The sequence below is a fragment of the Pteropus medius genome, unplaced genomic scaffold (assembly GCF_902729225.1).
Source record: "Pteropus medius unplaced genomic scaffold, Ma_sr-lr_union100, whole genome shotgun sequence".
Classification (NCBI taxonomy): domain Eukaryota; kingdom Metazoa; phylum Chordata; class Mammalia; order Chiroptera; family Pteropodidae; genus Pteropus; species Pteropus medius.
This window is the reverse complement of record NW_024350399.1, coordinates 172,885-190,873: the sequence shown is the minus strand read 5'-3', so window position 1 is coordinate 190,873 and position 17,989 is coordinate 172,885.

Here is a 17,989-nt window from a genome sequence, read left to right as displayed (position 1 = left end):
TATTTTGTTGAGTGTGTTATTCTAAACATGTATTGGTTAAATATTCAATATGTTTGCTCACTTTTTATGATAATCAGTTACTGAGAGTTATATGTCACAATCTGCCATCATAATTGCATTTATTCTTGTAGTTCTGTCAATTTTGACTTTATAATTTTGAACCTTTGATATTAGGCAGAAATATTTATTTTTACATCTTCCTGGTGAAATTAAAGTAAGAGCAAGAAGAGAAGAAGAAAGAAAAGAAATGAGATAAAGAGAAATTTGAGGAACAATTTACCATAATTGGTAACAACTTGCATTAACTACATAGCTAATTTTTTACATATATTGGTATAGGCACCAAATTATCTAAGAGGTAAATGGATCAGTTTATGAAGTCCAGAAACATAATTTTTGAAATGGCATAGAAAATAAGTAGGTAAATGGTGTTTAGTACCTGTGTGTAGTCATGCCAATAAATGACAAAGTTGAAAACAGTGATGACATATTTTAAAGTAAACAAACAACTTAAACATCTATGAATTATTATCTAGAATGGATTAAATATTTGTAAGATTGTAAGAAAAAATCATAAAAATTGAAAATATATTCTAATATTTGAAAATTCTTGAAAGGCATAGGTCTTCCAACAGGCAGAACATATTAAAAAACATAAGTGATTTATAAAATAAAAATTTTCAACCTTGAACTATGAAAGAAATAATAAAGAATTCACAATGATATCTCAAGTTTACTTTAAATAGAAAAGTTTATTTTAAATGTTTAAATGGGCATAATTTTCTTTGTGAAATAATACATATAAAATGTATCAAATTTAGATCATATAAAACTAAACAAAATATAAAATAAAATAGAATATTACTTACATTTCTACTATATAAACAAAATAATTTTTGACATACACTTTTCCAAACTCTTTTTCTATGCAAATGATATATTAACTCATTGCACAAATACATATTAAATGTATTGAATGCCAATTAGTGGGTGTTGGTGATATAATATTGTATAATATAATTGCTTATGTATCATCTTCTAGATAGTGTTCGAAGTTCTTTATATGTACTAATTCATGTAATGCCTTACTCTAGCTTCCAAAAGGTAGGTTATTATATCATTACATACCCATTACAAATGAAGGTTTTAGTGGCACAGAGGTTTTTGGTAACAGGCCCAAGGTCACCTAACTAGAAAATGAATTTAAGCAGTATTAATGAATTCACTTTCTGAACATGTGTCTAGAGTGGATGATAGCTAGTAAAAAGACATTTATAATTTAGCATTGTAAATGCTTTGATGTGGTAATTATAGTATGGCAAGGATTAGCATAGAAATAACATTAACAAATACGTAGGTTCGCCTTAAAGGAATTTTGGACAAAGTGACAGCTAAGTTTCAAGACTGATTAAAGGAAGAATAATTCAGGAAGTAGTTATTTTGTATTAAGGACTAGAGATCAAAGACAACATAGGGCTTTTGAAGTACTGTTGTGATATAAATTCTGAGAGAGAAAGAAATGTGAAAATGAGAGTATGTATATTGTTTTATATTTATTCATTGTAACTTATTTAATATATCATAGACATGTTTTATTATTTAAGTTTTTCTGTACACTTAATATTGTCCTTTTGAATATGTAAAACAAATATTTCCTCCCCTCCTCAATGAATACCCTTTTCCTTTTTTAATCCTCCTTATTCTTAGCCTTTTCAAAATCTGTCTTTTGTTGTAGATATTTCTATATTATAAAACAATTTGTGACCTTCTAGTTCCCAGATTTTATATTTTAGATATCTTTGAACCCTTCACAATATTGCATATTCTGTACAATATAATATATATTTTTTTAATTTTTCAATTACAGTTGACATTCAATATTATTTTATGTTAGTTACAGGTATTCTATGTTTTATTTCTATAATTCTATTCACTATTTTTCAATATGCATGACCAATGAATTTGATGGTATGATTGAATAGGACTAATAAATAAGAATCCCTTTTTTCCTCCCTGAATCTATAGAGTGGGGGTCAAAATTTCAGCTTTATTATTAATAAAGATTGACTGGAGATTGTAGCTTTTATACATAGGAACATGAGTTTTCTAATATGGAGAGACATAAATACCCAGGTATAGGAATAGCTTGATAATGGCAGGTCTCTCCAAAGTGGTCTATTCCTAACTTTCCAATACCGATGAATTGAGAATATGTGTTCCCTGAAGGTAGTAGACATGTAAAAGCAGAAAAAGGAAGAAACTAACACATGTGTTTCAAGTTCTTTCTCTAAAACTTATCAAACATGTTAATCATTCTCTTTCTCTGGGGCATAGTGAAGAGGGTATAGTGTAAGGTTAGGTACGGTTCTCTTAAAGAATGGTCCTCTAAGCGTAAAAACATTTCTAAGGCAATGATTGGAATAATGAATATCATTTTCTTGACTCTGATTATGTATTCATGAGTGTATATATGTATCAAAATATTTGTGTGATGATTTAAATTATTCTCAATAATTGGTTCTTCACAGTTTTTCTTCCTTCCTTCCTTCCTTCCTTCCTTCTTTCCTTTTTTTCCTTTCGTTCTCACTCTTTCCTTCTACAGTAATCCAAGAGTGCTAAGCCCCTATCTAAAAATATTAATTATACTCTTGATGTTCACTGCTCTGTTTACTCCATGCAATACATAACAATAGTCTATATTTCCTGAAGGATCTAGTGTCCTATTTATCTGTCACATAATGAGAAAAATATACTCATTCACACTGTAGACTCTCTGATAAATCACAGAGAACATCCTTCAAAATTGTCCCACTGAAGGATAAGAAGATTAAAGTATTTATCCATTGACTCCTTCCCCATTTGATTGAGGGAATTACCTCTGGGATATGCCCGCATGCAACTTAGAGATTCTCTATAGCTCAGAAATGACAAAAGTGCATAGAACTGTCAACCATACTGTAAGAGTTAGCAATTACTATGTAACAAATTATTCTAGAACTTAGGGGCTTAAAAACACACATGCACATTTATTATCTCATAGCTTCTGTGGGTTAGAAATTTAGACACAGTTTGCTTGGGTCTTCTGCTTTAAGAGTCTCTCAAAAGTCTGTAATCAAGTAGTCAACCAAGGACTCAGGCATCTTAAAGCTTGAACAGAGAATTCACTTCCCAGCTGACTCATGAGGTTCTCAGTAGAATTCAGTTCTTTGTGAGCTATTGGACTAAAGGCCTCAGTTTCTATCTAACTGATGACTACAGACTCTCCAGTTTCCTGCAATAATAGCCTCTCCAAAAAGGCATTAAAAAGAGTCAATAAGCAAGATAGAAGTCAATGTCTTTTGTAAACTAATCACAGAAGTGACATCTTGTCACTTATTTGTTGTTTTCTATTCTTTAAAAGTGAGTCACTAAGTCTGACTCAAGTGGAGTTACACAAGGGTGTGACTGTTAGAAGGTAAATGTTGGTGTGGTCCATTTTAGAAGTCTGTCTAAACTGTGCTTCAATCATGTGGGCTGGGGAAATGTGGTTCAGTGAATTAAACCATTTACTACAGTTAATTTTACATATTTAAAATTTTTTAATATAGCAGATATGTACAAAGTTATATCATTTCACATGAACATATTAATAAAAATAAATACATAATGCATATTAATGAAGACTTTATATCCATTCATACTTCCTCTCCTCAAAAAAAAAATGATAAAGAAATAATCATTATTTATATAGTTTCATTCGGAGACAATGAAAGTCCAAGGACTGCCTATGGTTTTAGGTTGAGTCATTTACAGAACCACATAGGCAGGAGCATTGAAATAGTTAAACTAAAAAAAAAATAATAAAGCAATTTTTCAATATCATTACTTGATTATAGCCAAATTAATCATGACTAGCAAAAACACTAATCAAGCTATGTAAAACAAATTATGTGCTTGAGAGATTTACAAATGAGTTGAGCTTAGCCTAGCTTTTCTGAATTCAAATCCTCATTAAAAGATCTTTATCCCGGTAGATTTAAGTAAAAGGCGAGCAGGACAATAACTACTTTCTTTCTTCTAGAAAGAGTAGAGGGCTAATGAAGGATGGGAACTATCATTTATTAATTTTAACAATGCAAGCAAATTAAAGTGGTAGCTCTTACTTTTTGGTAGTTTAAATAAAAGACTCATATCATGTAAGTATACAGAATAAAATTTCCCGAATTCATCACAAACGTATAATTCTTCTTCCTCAAATATTTTCCTTTAGCCTTACTGATGTTTTATTCCAAGAAATAGAGAAGTACAAAACTTACCTATGTAATTTTGTCTTTCAGAATGACTATCTAGAAAATAGTGGTAAATCCACCTACTTCTTACGTTCCTAGATTTAAAAAACCACTTCTTTGATTATGTGAATTAATAGTGTCCAATAAAAAAATAAAAGCCATTCCTTTTAAATAACTTCAAGATTGTGGTTTCTGTATTTCTGTTGTCTTAGATATTATATTTGCAGGTCTGTCTATATCTTATGCAATAAAATATTTTCATAGAAGAGATGTTATTACTCATTATCCCAGTTGGATCTTTAAAAACATTTCAGAAATATAGTAATCTTCACAAGCTTTTTCCAGTGAAATCATTCAGTTCTAACACTCACTCCAAAAGACACTTCGTTAGTGGTTGTTGCTCTGAAGAGCCTATCAGAGACCATTTTCCCTGATATTGGCTACAGATAGAAATGAATAGATGCTAAAACAAGAAATTCAGGATGTAGGAAATAACAGGAGGAAATTCACATGAGAAATTCATATTTTTTTGCCTCGTCTTTTGTATGTTTAAAAGGAAATGAGTTATTTAGTTGAGGAATCTATCATTTTATTTTCCAAAATATGAATTAACTAATGGAAATGTCTACAGGATAATGATTTAATTGAAATATTTGTTTTCATTAATAAAGTAAATTTGTAAGGGAGTACTTGCATATACAAAAATATATCTTATTTTAATAAATTATAGTAGTGAATTGAGTTTTGTCTTTAAAATCTAGAGGGATTTTTATTGTTAACAGTATATACATTTTCCTACCTTATGGACAATATCATTTCAACAACTAATAAATTGTTATTTTTATAATAATTGTAAATTATTTAACAAGTAGTAAATTGTTTTTTAAACCTTTCTAAAAATTTGTACTTTAAGGAGAAAAAGTAGGAAGAACTTACCAAAATATGTTAGGTTCTTGCTTAATAGATTGCAATCATGTTAATAATTTACAGTCTATATTATATATATTGTATCTGGGTCTGTGTGTATATATTTATATATACATGTGATTATATATGTATATACAGTACATATATACTCCATGTTTACAGAGAGAGACATGCATTTTGAAAGTGAAAGTTTACAACTCAATTATAGCGCTCAATAAATATATTTATACTTGAATTCCATATCTTTGAAATTTTCAAGTACGTATAGGTTTTCATGCTCAGTTAAACACAAATTTATAATAATATAAAAACAAATTCATTACTTGCTTTTTTACTACTTGCTTTTTTATTCATAAACATTAGCCAAATATAAAAAATAACCACAGTCTTGTCTCAAAACAAGAATTCACCACATGTATACAATAACTAAATTTTTGATGTTTCATAACAGATTCCAAGAAAATAATTAAATTGGGGATTTAAACTGAATATTAAATAAAATTCTGTATGAATTATATATGTCTCTTCACTTTGGAGTGACCTAAAATTAAAACTTTATGTGTGCATATATTTCTTAGTTGCCATGATTGTAACTTTGACTCAATTCTAACTCTTAGTCGATATTTAATTTTGACAATACTAAATTTGAAAAATATTTAAGCACGAAAGTTAGAAAAAAATTCTACCACATTGAATTGAGTATGATAAAAATACCTAATCTATTATTATCATAAAACTAAACATATTACTTAATGCTATTCTTATTTTATAAAATTATTTTTAGTTAATGCTCATAAATTAATTAAATGACTTTGAATATTTGTTTAAATTATCATATTTTTTTCCTTTTATTCTTTATAATGCATTAAATTACCTTAACAGAGTTTATCTTATAGAACCCAACAAATACTGCATGCATGATCTGGGAATATTAACACTTAAAATAATATATTTGTAAATATAATATTTTTATATTTTATTAAATGATTTCAAACACTACAATAACGCTATTCCTCTGTTACTTCCTACCATCTCATGCTCTACTCTCCCCAACCTCACTCTAGGCTATCTTTTTCCAGAGTTTGCTTTTAGTATTTCTATTATTGTCTCTCTAGGAAACATATGGCATTCTCGAATTAGAAAAAAATCAAGAAAATTTTAATAAAGAAACTGTTCAGAAAAATGTGGAGAATGTGTATGAAAAACTCAAGTTGCTACCGTACTAAGAACTAAAGATATTACAGGAAAGAAGACTTATCAGAGACCGAACAGAATCACCCCTGTAAAAGTGGCATAGCTAACCAAGGAGACTTGCATGGATAAATCTGGGGGATTAAATATCCAGATCTTAGTCTGATCCCTTCTTTCAATTGCATTCTGAGGCTACACATTGATTGAACTCAATTAGAAGCCATAAGACAAGGAGCCAGATGATATGGTCTATACAGATTAGTCATTGAAACAGAGAGGATGGATCTGGAGGAGTAAATGGAAGATAATTGGCAGGATGTCATATTAGATTTATAGAAATAATTGAAAGATTTTGCTACATGTCATTTCATTGGAAACATATTGATAGGGAATGATGGTGTTAGAGCAAAAATTGTACCAAAGTTGAACAGGCTATTGTAATAGATGAAAGAAACCGGAATGCAGTCCGAACTGAACTCCACTGAAACAATGGGTGAGAGATATTTTTAAGATCCAAGTGGGTGGAATCGTAGCCTATGTTTGCTAATGTGCCTTATCCAAAAGAAACGTAAACTCTCCAATCATCATTACAGGGTGAATGGGAGGAAGGGGCTTAGAGGCAGAAGGAGGCCTATCTAATGTTTAGTCAAGTTGAGGGAAAGCTAAGGCCTTCTTAGTCAGTGCTCTCTATTTCTTCAATGGTCACTTTTATTTAAGTTGAGAGAATTTACAATTCTGCCTCAGTTTTTTACTTTCTGTATTCAATAGACCTCATGTTCAGTCAGGTATGAGTACTTCACTGGGGACCTTTCTAATTCTCCCTTAGCCTTAAGCATGTGCACAGTCTAAGTGGGATTTTAGCAAGGCCTCTGGCTGTCTCATATGCTGGATCTCCCTGTTACATTTCTGGATGGTCTGCCCTTGTGTTTCTTTCCCTAACTAGTACTATGACTTCAAGCTACCCATATTAGCCTTCTCTAATTATTTTCCATTGAGGTCTCTATTGTTTTTGACGGTGCCCTAAGCATGGATTTTTTTTACACTTCAAATAAAATTAGCCCATCTGGCAGTACAGCAGAGCTGCTGGAGCTTAAGGCCTGCCCTAGTGTTGAGGAGATGAAAGCAGGCCTGGCTGAAATGCTTACCTAATCTTACCTAAATTAGCAGCTTTTCTTGAATAAATCATGCTTCTCAATTTGTTAAGCCTTGAAGTGGTTGTTTTGACAACTTTATGTAGTCTTATCACTCCTTTTAGAGGAGAGAATTAATATTAAAATTAATATTAAGCAAACTCTTCACTCAACCGTTCCAGAAGTCCTACGTCATTCACATTCTACACTTTTTTTTAATCCAGGATTTTCTTTCCCCAGATATTCCCTATCCCCGAGGTTAGAAAAGCCATTACTTTAAGTGCTTAAATAAAGGATTTTTTTTTCTTTTTCACATCTTTTATATCTAATCAATCACAGGTTGTCACCAGCCTTATATCTAAGCATTCTTTAATTGGGACTGTGATATTGTGATTTATAATATGAATATATATTTGGTCTTCTTTCCAGTTTCTGGCATAGAGTTCCTAAAATCCTTGGAATTTCTTAATTGAGGGGAGCTATAATGGTATCCTTTTGTTATATTAATGAGGTGACTTTCAAACAGCACCTAAAGCTGAGGGCTGGTTGCCAATCAGAAAATGAGGGTTGGAACTTTCAATCCCACCCCAGACTTCCCAGGAGAGAAGGAGCTGCAGGTTGAATCAATCTTCAATGACCAGTGACTTATCAATCAAGCCTATGTAATGAAACCTCCATAAAAACCCAAAAGGACAGGGATTTAGAGAGTTTCTAGGTCAAGGAACAAGAATGATTTCAGGTGCCATGCCCCAAACTCCAGAAGGACATTAGCTCCTTTGTTTAGGACCTCGCTCTTTGTACCTCTTTATCTGGCTGTTGATTTATGTCCTTTTGATATCTTTTATAATAAACCTAATCTAGTGAGCAAACTGGTGTCCTGAGTTCTGGTCTAGCAAATTAATCAAACCCAAGGAAGGGGTTGGTTTATATCCAGTTGGACAGAAACACTGGTAACAACCTGGCTTTTGACTGGTGATGAAGTAGAGGATAGTCTTCTGGGACTGCCCCCCGCCCCCGCCCCGCAATCTGTAGTATTTAATGCTATCTTCACATAGGGTCAGAGTTGAGTTAAATAATAGGACGTCCCGCTGTTGTCTGGAGAATTGCTTGCTTTTTGGTGGTGAGAAGGAAACCTCTCTCCACATGATAGAATTATGTACAGACCCCCAAGTAAGGACATTCTATTCCATTTCATTCCACACTGCTGTTAGGTAGCTAGTCAGACATAAGCAACTGGGGGAATAAAAGAATAGAGACCCAGCACAGAGACCACCCAAAGAACACCCTATTGGTAGTTAGAGAATCCCTCCTGCATCCCAAGAGACAAAGGACAGGAGGATCATTTCTTAGCTAGCCTAATCCAGCTACAGACACCTGCACAGAAAATACTACCTTAATTTGCCTACAATTTAAGCTTCATTATAATACCATGTTTATGCATGGAAGTTCATGAATCTAATTATAGCAGACTAAATTCTGGATATGCACAAGCGCACTAGGCAAAGAATTATATAGCATTCAACTGTCAATCAAAATGACCTCACTTGCCAATCACCTAAGAACACCTTTGTAACCACCTATCACTGCCCCATATATAACACAGACCTCTCCCTCCCACAGGGTTACAGCTCTACATCTTCCCTGGATGAAACCCATAACCCTCCCAGCGGTATGTAACCTCATTTCCACGTGGTTAGTCAGTTTTAGGCTTGACCCATCTTCTATCTCGTAATGTGCTTTTAATAAAAGAATACTTCTCATATTCACTGAGTTGAAATTCATTTTTTCAGCAATGAAAAGGACCTAGAGGTATGTGTTTTACCAAAACTCTGATTGCTCCAACGGTAACACTGCCTTATCTCAGAAAAAATATAATCTCTCCTACTGATTTTCCTGCTTGAAACCAATGTTCCACTATGCTGTATCATAAAATCTGACTGAAATATAAATCTGACCATGACACATACATACTTACTTAAACATTTGGCAGGATCTCTTAACTCTTAAATTATAATCTGCCTGATCTACCCCTCTGCCTCATCTTATTACCTGCTACTTGTACTTTATCTTTCAGTGACATGGAATTCCCTGCAGTTTTTTGGTACACACCATACTGTTTCACGTCTCTGCATCTTGGAATGTTTAAATTATAATGTATGCATTATCCTTCCCTAATATTTGTCTAATTATCATTTAGTTATCCTTTAAGAGTATATAAGCACATACTCTCAGGACACCCTTGACACTGGATTGTTAGCTCTTGAATCTCTCTCATAGCTCCTTGTGCATACCTGTAACATTTTACTATAGTCTTGAAATAATTTTGTTAAAATTATCTATTTCTTAGATTTCTTTTTCTACTTATATATTTGATTCTCAAAGGTATATAATCTTTCTTATCTGCAGTATATAGCATAGTGCCTGGCAAAGTGCCTGGCAAAGAAAATGGGTTTTATAAATATTTGTGAACAAAAAACAACTGATTCTGGGTGCAGAAATATGAATTATAGTTTGTTTTTCTCTGTATAAATTTGCATATATTCCTTTATATCAATCCAATTTTTTACTTCAGTTCTATGAACAGAAGCCCAATGACTATGAATTTTGTAAAATGGCAAGGATGGACAGATGTACAACTACATGAGCCCAATTATCTTTTTCCTCTGAGGGGAAAGCAAGCTGTTAAAAGGGGGTATTAGATGTCTCACTGTTCTTTGCACTGAATTAGGAAAATTATTAGTATCTTTATATGAAAGATTAAAACTGCACTGTCACCATGTCACCAGGTCACTGTAGTCATGTGCTTCTCTTGGCTCTTACAATTTCCCCCAAAATTCATTGCCTGAAGACCCTAAGACTTTGCACAGATGGTGCCTACTATACACACAGCAGCCTGACCTGTGTTCCTGATGAGGATTATTGTTATGCTCATTTTAAAGAGGATTTATGCCATTCTTATAAAGACAGAGCTGCTGTTCCTAAAAGCAATATTTAAAATGCATAAAATAGTATTTCATTTTATTATCTTTTCATGTTTTATTATACTAACAATTAAATTAAAGCTAAAAAGGTTTGGGAAATCAATGTCAACTATATTTGTGACATTATAGTGATGCAACTCCAGTTTCTGAGTCATTTTTTTTTAGAAGAAGAAGAAAAAATAGCACCATTGCAAGATGAATTTCAAGTCAATGCTATATCACTTGGATGTAGTATCAGTTTTTCTAATTCCTTAAAGATAAAGAAACTGGGTAAATCATGACAGGATAGATAAAATTCTAATTAATAAAAATTTTCAAGATTGAGAGATTGTATAAACTAATTCCACACAGAGAACATGCCTCTTAAATAAATTTGTCTTTAGGATTCCTTAGTTCATGTCTTCTTGATTTATTTAGTCACTTAATACATGTTTGAGTATTTAAAATATGGAAATAACTAATATAGGCAATGAACATATACTATTTTTTTCAAAATAAGTAATCTTCATAAATTTCTGTTCTAAGTGGAAGAAAAAGAAATCCATAATTAACAATGTATAAACATACCTATTAAAGTCAAAATTAAGAATATACACTAAGTGAATGCATTCAAGGTTTTATTGGGCATTCTAGATTATGCAACAAAATAATAAAAGAAATAAAGTATAAATATCAGGTAAAAATAAAAGCTAAAACTCATTTGTAAATAGTATGTTTATTTACACAGAAAGCCAATAGAATTATCAATCAACAAACACTTCTAACTAATAAAAGAGGTCAACAAATTTGACCTAATACAAGCTCCACATATTCAAACAATAACTTTCTATCTACCAGCAATGTGAAAGGTTTAGAGGAGAACTATGTTCGTAGAGATTTCAGATTATTTTGCGGCAGAAAAATAAAGGGTGTGTGTGTGTGTGTGTGTGTGTGTGTGTGTGTGTGTATTCATGTCTACTACTATTAATATTAATATTAAAGTAAAATGTGTATAGATGTCAGAGATTACATACTTCGAATAGACAAAGCAGTTATTTCATTATGCAATAAGAGAATAAATAATCACTGTATGTTTGGTCATCTACTCTGAAAAAATCAGAGAGTACATCTATCAGAAAAAAGTATATTTGTAAAGCGGATGTCAATATTTTTCTGTTCTTAGTGTGTTTAAACTTTTGAAAGATGATAATCTGTTATAGCTTTTCAACTTGTGATATGAGGACTGAGATTGCTTTATATTATACATATGTTTTTTTGCCATATTTGTTATACCAACCCATTTAGATTTTAAATAGCAAGTCTTAATTGTTATACCAACCTGCTCAGATTAAAATAACAATTTTTTTAATCTTATAAATGTACACATTCCTAAGAAAAATAACTACTAGGAATTTTTTTACTAGGTCTTTACCTTTCAATCTCATGATGCTCTTTCTTCTGATGTCCATCCATCAGAGCAAAATCCAGGATTATTGCTATTCTATCCCCACCCACACACACACAGAGATAATGCAATACTTGAACAATTTTTTATTATTGTTGATTGTCTTTTCTATTTGTGTGGTATTATTCTCCAAGAATATGAATTGAAATGAAAAGCTAAAAGTTTTTAGCGACATAAGATATTTTTTTAAAGGATGTATTGTTAGGTCTATTTCTTATACTATTTTTCCCCCCTCTCTTTTAGGTGCTCGCAATATTGTTCATTTAAAGAACTGGCAATTTTTAGTAATTGAGCTGCCATTGTAAAGATTTTTTTCCGAAATAAGCTCTATGCAAGAGTGTAAGAGCTTGACATATTCATTTATTTTGAACTCAGAAACTGTTTGTACTTGGTCAAGACTGAAAAATAATAATTCTGAACATAGCTTTCATGTTTTAGAACTAAGCATAGTAATAATGAACAGTACAAACAAAGAGAGTCTAATCTATGGCATTATGCTTAATAACTTATCAGGATATACATACTTAAGAAGAAAAATGAATTTCTTTTTCCTTCGGTCCACCAAATTTTAGTTGTTGTTAATATGTACCTGTCATTTTGTTAAGAGCTATGGAAACATGAAGGTCTTTGCCTATAGATCTTTTTTTTTTCTTTTCTATTTTCTTCTTCTTTTTCTTCTTCTTCTTCTTCTTCTTCTTCTTCTTCTTTTTGAGGGTGTAAAGAAAGGTAATGGAGTAAACAAATAAAATGTGCAAATATTTTAATCGTTATAGTAATGCATAGCAGGAAACAGTACGTAGTATAAAAGGTGGTGCTAAAAAAAAGAGCCATTGAAAGGAATTGAAAGGAGAGCATACACAAAAAGGCAATGCTATGATACTAATAAAAAAAAAAAAAGAACTTTAGGAATGTTTTTTTGTGCTCCCATATATCACTACTTATATGATTACATGTTTTTTTAGATGAGCATGAAATGTGTTGTTACTTCTTGATTATATTATGTCCACTTTATTCCAGGATACATTGTAGTACATTTAATTGATTTTGAAAAATAGCTAATTATGAGAATGACTAGGTTCTTTTTTTCTCTTTTTATTGAAAGTAAACTCTAAGTGTTCCAAATGACTTTACTAAACATGTAATATCACCAGTCTGTTAAGATAGTTTTCTTTTTTTTGTAAAATATGTGATATATACTTTCACACTACAAACACAGATAGCCCATGGTACATATGCCCTGTAGGATCTAATACTGAAATGGAGAATCAAAAAAAAAAAAAAAAAAAAAAAAGGAAAACTCTAAAGAAAAAGGATTTTTTTAATGTGGTGGTATTGGATAGAAAAAACGAAGAATGAAGAAAAAGGAGTAGGCAGTTTCAGAGAAAAGAGATATTTCTGCTTGGGTGAATATAAAATAAATTTTCTTATTTGCTTCAATACTTAGAACATTATTTTGGTAAAAGGCAGATCTGGGAATGTGAACAAGAAAAACATACCAAATAGAGGACATTACATTTATAAATTTCAGAGATAACAATCTTACCCAGTTGAAAGTTAGGACATCTGGGACAATAAAGTGAAAATTTGACACAGAATTGTCAGTAAATAGAAGTAAAAAAAAAATAAGAAAAGAGAGGAAAAATTAAAGATATATAAGGTATTTTCAGGTTTTATTTGCAATTACTGTATATTCAATTGGATACATTTGTTTTAAAGTATGTTTATTCAAGTGAATAGATTTATAGTATTTTAAATTAGAGTGTAAGAAATGCTGTGATTATTTTCCAAGTACATAAATTTCAACTGACAAAAGAGTTAGCAGGAACCAGTGAAAGATAAACTTTTATTTTCACAATGCTTTCTGTTATCTCTAGCCCATGCTAGTTGATCAAATTGAGCATTCTAAATACCACACTCTAGACACTTGCTTTTTTAAAGGGTTTACTTTACTGTTGCAATAGACAAAGGCATAAGTAATAATGCAATAATAATAATAACAATAATAATAATAATAAGTAATAATACCAAAGTGCCATTTTTCATAAACTCCCAGGTTTTGTCTCAAGGCAAGTCATTCTCTTGGTCTGGGTGTTCAACATGATGATGAAGATGCCTATTGATGTCTAGTAACAAATGACTCCTCTTAGATCATAAAGTAATCGTTACTTGGCAACTCTATTCATTTGCTTCTTCAAAGGTAGAAACCAAAGTGTCGAGTCAGGATATGACATGTCATCTTAACAAACAGGATGTTCAGACTGAAAGAACATGTGAGGTGGAGAAAATCAGCTAAAACACTATCAGAATTAATATGGGAGCCTGGCAAGGTAGCATGCTGTACAATCAATATACAAAATCAATAGTTTTCCCACTAATCAGAAATAATGAGATAGAATATCTAGCAGATAAATACTTGCTTTATAGATAATTAAAAAAATCACATCTACGTATAAAGTCATCAGAATATGTGCAGCATCTCTATGAAGAAAGTGATGACAATTCAGGAATAAAAATAAGCTCTAAAAATATGCAAAGAAAAGCCATGTTAATGAGTGGAAAAACTCAATATCTTAAAGATTTCAACTCTGTCTAAATTTGATAATGGAAGTATTATAAGTAACCGGAATAATATTAATGGTAAAATAGAAAGAATAATAATATAGTATCACCAAAACAACCCTTATACATACAGTAACAATAGAGAATGAAGTTATTTTAAATCAGTGGGTAAAAGGTAGATTTTAATGGTATTCTGAAGAATAAATACTTGTAAAGTATATATGTTTATCTATGTGTATCTACATATACTGTATAATGAAGAAATAAGAGAGGAAAATATATATTTTTTAATTAATTAATTTTTATGGTGACATTTTAACAGTAAGTCACATATGTATGTGTATGTGTGTGTGTGTGTGTGTGTGTGTGTGTGTGTGTGTATATATATATATATATATATATATATAGTATGTGGACCTCCCATAGTTAGATTGTCAAAATATTTTACGTATATACATATCTATCATATCATGAGTTAACATTCATTAATATATAAAGAAATTATACCAAATATTGAGATTAAGGGCTATCACATAAGTTCGTTTAGGTTGTGCCTTGTATAAGGGTGCAGACTGAGTGGCAAAAAGAGACTGAATTCCAGTCTACACTGCACTCACTTAAACCTTCTAGCAGGGGATTGTATCCACCTGAAGGAAGACTTTCATTTCTTTTTTTTCATCAAAGTACCTGGTATCTTACGGTGGCTCTGAAGCAAGCAAAGAATATAAATGATTCACAGAAGAAACACAAAAATGTTCAAATTGTATGTACAAAGGTTCTTACTGCACTTGTAGTCAGAGAAATGATAAATAAGAAATATATATGTATTTATATAAGAATTATACATGCACATATGTGTGTGTATATATATGTATTTGTGTGTGTATATACATATATGTACCCTCTTTTCAATGTTAAAGTATAAATAAGTATAAAATTTGCAAGATCTCAAAAGACAAAATATACTTAACTCAACAGTTACACTTCTACATATCTATTATATAGATGCAGATATAAACAAAGTTTTATGAACAAAGATTTTAGTTATAAAATTTTAGATTATAAAATTAAAATGAAAACAACAAAGTTTTCATCAATGTAATATTATATAATTATTTTAAGTTCATTTCATACAATAATACACATTAAACATGTAAATAAATTTATTATGTAAATAAATATTCATAAATCTTTATTTATGAACATTAAAAAATCTTTATGCATTTTGCTATGTTAAAAACAAAACAAAACAAGTTGCCAAACAAGTCAATCATTTAACAAGTCTTTACTGTGTTATTAGAAGGAGCCAATGCCAAACATCATGAATTAAAGTCTTTGCCTTTGTTCAACTTAATTTTAGTGGAGGAAAAATAAATGATAAGGAAAATAAATAAGTAAACTATATATTTAAGAATGTACTAAGTGTTATGAAAAAAATAAAGAAAACATAAAGTGTATGAGGGTGAGGGCATGGGAGCATTTGTTTGCAAATTAAATGTGGTATCTAGGACAGACTTCATTGAAAAGTTGGCATTTGTGCAAATAATTGAAGAACAATGGGATAAATCATATAAATACCTAGTAAAAGATCTTTCTCTCGTTGGGAAAAACAGGCAGTGCTTAAGCACTGAAGCATACATATGCCTGTATGGAGGATGAAAAAGGACAGGGCTGGAGTGGAGTGAGTGAGAGAAAGTGGATTAAGAAAGAGATGAGGTGAGAATTAAAAATAGGAATAATTTTTCTTGATCTTCACAGGTTAAGAGTAGGATAACACCATAATTTACCATCTGAAACTAGATATTTGTGAAGTGAAAGGTGACCCAAACACAATGAACATCTAATAACATGTAAAGTTTTTATATATTAACTTTATTTGATAATGGTTTATTTTAAAAATTAATAGAAAAATTCTATCTTTAAATAACACACACTTATAAATTATATGTATATTACATTAAAGTGTGAATATACATTAAATGGGCAGCAATAATTAAAGAGTTTTGGTCAGAGAACTTTCATGATCTAACTAACTTTGGCAGAACTATTTTGACTAATAAATTGAGAATAGACAGTGGGGTCAAGGGTAGAAACTGTGGTTTTCCTCATACAGATCTCACGCAAATTTTATTAGATTTATACCTAAGCATTTCCTTTCTTTGGGTGCTAATGTAAATAGTATTGTATTTTTTTCAAATTTCACTTGTTTATTGTTGGTGTACAAGAAAGCAGTTGACTTTGTATATTAACCTTGTATCTTACAACCTTATTATTTTCAGGAGAGTTTTTGTCAATTTCTTTTTTTTTTTTAGATTTTCTATATAGATAATCATGCCATCTGTGAACAAAAACATTTTCATTTCTTTCTTTCAAATCTGTATAGCTTTTATTTCCTTTTCTTGTTTTATTATATTAGCAAAAACTTTCAGTACGATATTAAAATGGAATGGTGAAAGGGGACATCTTTGCCTTGTATTTGATCTTAGTAGGGAAGCATCAAGTTTCTCTATTAAGTAGGACATTAGTTGTAGGTTCTTTGTAAATATGCTTTATCAAGATGAAAAAATTCCCTTCTGTTCACAGTTTAGTAAGAATTATACCATGAATGAGTACTATATTAAGTTTTATGAAGGAGAAACAAATGTATGTAATCAAGATAGAAATCTGTGGGAGATTATATTTGATTCAACTGCTTGCTTCCTCACCCTTCTTATGCTCCTTGTAGGAGAAATATACTTCCCCAATCTACTGATTTTGGAGCTGGACCATTTGTCTAATGGAAGATGAATGGACATTATATATGTTATAACCAAGTACAAGTTTCAAAGGTGCATGATTGGCTCTTCTTCTTGCTGCTTGTGTTGTCTATTCCATGATAATAGTGTGTCCTGGAAATGGGTGCTGCTCCTTCATCTGGGCTATGGAATGAGAACACATGGTGAGGTCACCCAAAACAACACCTACGATTTGAAGCAAAGTCTTATCATGGAAGAGAATCTATTGAGTTTATTGCTATTGTTCCTGAAATTCTTGCAGAGTTAGTAGGATGTTCTAGATTTCTTAAATCAAGAAAAGAAAAGTCAGATGAATACATCTGATTTTTGATGATTCTGACGACCTCTCTAATATAAGAAAGTGTTAGAATTATCTCCTGTTTTACTCAGATAATATGATACTTAACAGCATAAAATTTATCTTGGTTGAACACATAGAAAATCTAGCAATATAAAAATCTTCCCATCAATTTTATAAAAAATAAATATAGTTTTTACAGAAACATAAAAAGACAATTAGCTTTGTTATGCCTTAGGAAATTTCACAGGTCTATTTTTTAATATGAAAGATTAGAAAGCAAATAAAGGGTATGAATGTTAGCTTTTAGATTACTTTCAAACTATGTATATTTTACCAAGTTCAATTCATTTTTAAAAGGTCATCTGTCCTAGTTCCTAAATAAATTGACTTTATTTGCTTTTGTCTATTCTAGAT